We start from the raw sequence: 3520 nt of genomic DNA on the forward strand, positions 1-3520 counted from the left end.
TGATCAGTGCACAGAGACCACAACTTTCCATAGACCTCTTGAAGAGTTCCCTTTGAGTGGCCTCACTTGGGCATCTGAACAGGATTGGCCTCTTAGGTTTCCCCAAAAGTTTCAACTTGTCCACCTACGCCATTGTTTATAGTACATTGACTATTGACGGTATGGTCCATGCAGGAAGGACATGATAAATGTGTGATTTTTTTTCTTTTTATTTACCAATGAATGATTCTCTGTTATCTTCCCAAAGTGACCTCTTAGCTTTTCCCCCAAGTATCTAAATTCATGGATTTGAACATATTTGGTCTGTTTTTATGCATTGCAATCAGTGAACTTAGTGATGTTCAAATTGTCCATCTTCGGCCATCTATCGAGTTCTGATATATCATATTTTATCATTTACTACAAAGTATTCTAAAACTCCCGATACTATTTCTCCTTTGACCTATGCATTATTTAAAAGTATGGTTTCCGTGCTTGCTTCAGCAGCACATATACAAAAATTGGAACGATACAGGGAAGATTAGCATGGCCCTTGTGCAAGGGTGACATGCAAATTCATGAAGCATTCCATATTTTAAATAAAAAAAATAGGTAGATAGATAAATATATAAATGTATGATTTCTTTTTAAATATTCAAGAATGCAAAATTTTTTACTAATTTTTTTTAAATTTATTTATTTGACACAGAGAGATCACAAGTAGACAGAGAGGTAGGCAGAGAGAGGAAGGGAAGCAGAATCCTTGCCGAGCAGAGAGCCTGATGCAGGGCTCGATCCCAGAACCCTGGGATCATGACCTGAGCCGAAGGCAGAGGCCTTAACCCACTGAGCCACCCAGGCGCCCCAATTTTTTACTAATTTTAACTTATTTCTAATTGACAGCTTACTTAGTTGCATCGTGCTTCAAAGATTACTGTCATTTGAAACCAATATTTTGAAATTTCTTGAGATGTCTTTGCGTCCATGTATAGAGATCTACAAACTTATTCTATAAAAGGCCAGATTGTAGATATCTTAAACTTTGTGAGCTGTATTTTTTCTCAACCTTTTCAATTTTTACTTTATATAATTTGCTATTTTATTAGCTACACATAAGTTTAGAATTTTTATATTTTCTTCTTGAATTGAGCTTTTAAAAAACTATTATGAATCTCTCCCTTTATAGTTAATAATTTTTAGTCTTAACACCTATTACTTCTGATAAAAATAGAGCCACATCAGCTTTCTTTTGGTTCATGGTTGCCTGTTACATCCTTCTTTGTCTTTTTATTTTCAAGCTTTACTTGTTTTCATATTTTTGGTGATTCTCTTAAACATTGAATAATTAGGTTAAAAAAATTCTTTCTGGCATTACCTACTTTTTTTTACTTAGAAGCATACTTGATTTGTACATTGGGATTACAGATTTATCTGAATTTGTTTATACCATGTCATTTAAATGTCTACCTGTCCCACTTTTTCTGTTTCTTTTTTTTTTCTTTTTACAGCAGACACAGTAACGATCAGTAAATATTCCATATACTGTCCTATCTAAACACTTGCGTTTAGGGGAGGCAACATGAACAATCCAGGGCCATAGAAACAAAAGGGGCATATGCCATTTCTGGTCCGAAGCTGGGAAGGGTGGGTTTGGGTTCTCCACATGTTCTTTTATCCAGTTGCAACAGCTTACGACATGCTGGAGGGCAAAACCTTTGTCAGTGTCAGTCAACTTCTTCAGTGACTGTGCAGAGCAGATTCCCCCAGCTGTCTGCATTGGTGTGCAGCGAGAGTGAGAGGGAAGCTTGGTTTGTGTTAACGTCTGTGAGATGGTGAAGTTTATTGATCATCATAGCATAAAATAGCCCATTGTAACCAATATGTTATCTTAAAATCGTTGGAATGATTGAGTCATTTTTTTTTTTTTCCTTTTTCATTCCCCTCTCCCCTTGGTTTGTATTTGGTCTGTTTTTATTTATTTTGTGTTTAGTGTGTATGTATTGGGTGGGGAGTGTTGTATGCGTAGATTTCCATTACTGTTTGGGAGCCTAGCATAGCGCTGAAAGTATGTTTTCTTCCGGTCCTGTTGTTTTATTTGTACAGCCAGATCCTTCAGAGTGTCTAGAGCTCATGCTGCTGCAAGGAGAATCACTTCTCCTTTTTCTTGCAAAAACACAGGTGCCCAGCACCCGTCTCCAGGAACACACACCGGGTTTAGCAAAACTGCTGTTGTTGGCCAGATGTGTTTCTGAATTCAAATACTTTGGATCTAGAAAAGTAATAGAGTGCACCTCTGAATTAAATATTTAAATAAATCAGCTGCCAAACATATGAGTATTCTGAGAATCGGGTAACTACAGATAATCGAACAGCCTCCAGTGCTGCACATCAGTTTCTGCCACCAAATGGGTTACGTAAAAATTTGTTTTCCAAGTTTTCTGGATTATGAATAAGGGAATCTTGACCTGTGTCTCTTTAAATAAGCTACGAAGTAATTAACTAACTTACTGGTTTATTGGTGATATTCTAGTTCTGAGAATCCATTCTGGCCCCTTTCTTGACATTAGTGTTTTTCAAGGCTCATGAGCCACAGTGCATTTCATATTGTCTTTTTTTTTTTTTAAGATTTATTTATTTATTTTAGAGGGTGGGGAGGGGCAGAGAGAGGGAGAGGGAGAGGGAAACCTAAGCAGACTCCACAATGAGCACAGAGCTTGACACCGGGCTTGATCTCATGACACTGAGATCACGACCTGAGCCAAAATCAAGAGTTGGACCCTTAACTGACTGTACCACCCAGGCTCCCCATTTTATTGTCTTTTACTAGCAATATCGAAATCACCACATGGAAGCCATTTCCTGGTGACCCCATTTCAGCATAATTTTTACTGATTTTAAATTTAAATTTTAGATACAAAATTTTAAGGGTATTTATTATATCATCATGCTTTCATACCAGACCAGAGGATATAGTGAAAAGATCTGGAAGCCACAGTGTATGAAGAATACTTGAAGAAACTAAGTACATTACGGGGTAGAAAATCATGGAGACTATCAGGTATATTAAGAACTTTTAGAATATTCAACAGAACTAGAAGCCTCTTATCCTGACATTCTGCCCAATAAAGAATCCCGTCCTGAAGTCACCCCAGTAGTTAACCACCGCTGTCTTCTGGAACAACTTCTGTCTTCTACTTTTTAAGGCATGCCTCCACATTATTTAATTGCTAAACTAATAGGTAGCTTTCCCTTATACTGAGAAGTTTCTTCCTCTTACCCACAACCCATCCAGGACACACACACACACACACACACACACACACAAACACACTTTGTTTTCTCCAGGATAACTATACCCAGTTCCCTCAAACCTTGAAAGAACAGAAATGTTCAAATTGCAAGTTTCACAACTGAAATCCAGAAATGGAGGGGACAAAATGATAGTGTAAAACTCACAGTAAGAAAGAATTTTCTGAGGGGCGCCTGAGTGGCTCAGTCGTTTAAGCATCTGCTTTCAGCTTGGGTCCTGATCCCAGGTCCT

The 3520-nt window shown here is 37.7% G+C and overlaps 1 non-coding gene across 1 annotated transcript; it reads left to right on the top strand.

Annotated features, from left to right (window-relative positions):
• Nucleotides 1-470: 470 nt before the first annotated feature.
• On the top strand, nucleotides 471-577 carry LOC125108062 (U6 spliceosomal RNA). Its single transcript, XR_007129752.1, has one exon. It is a non-coding gene; the product is annotated as a U6 spliceosomal RNA (small nuclear RNA).
• The last annotated feature ends 2943 nt before the right edge of the window (nucleotides 578-3520 follow it).

The sequence above is a fragment of the Lutra lutra genome, chromosome 8 (assembly GCF_902655055.1).
Source record: "Lutra lutra chromosome 8, mLutLut1.2, whole genome shotgun sequence".
Taxonomy (NCBI): domain Eukaryota; kingdom Metazoa; phylum Chordata; class Mammalia; order Carnivora; family Mustelidae; genus Lutra; species Lutra lutra.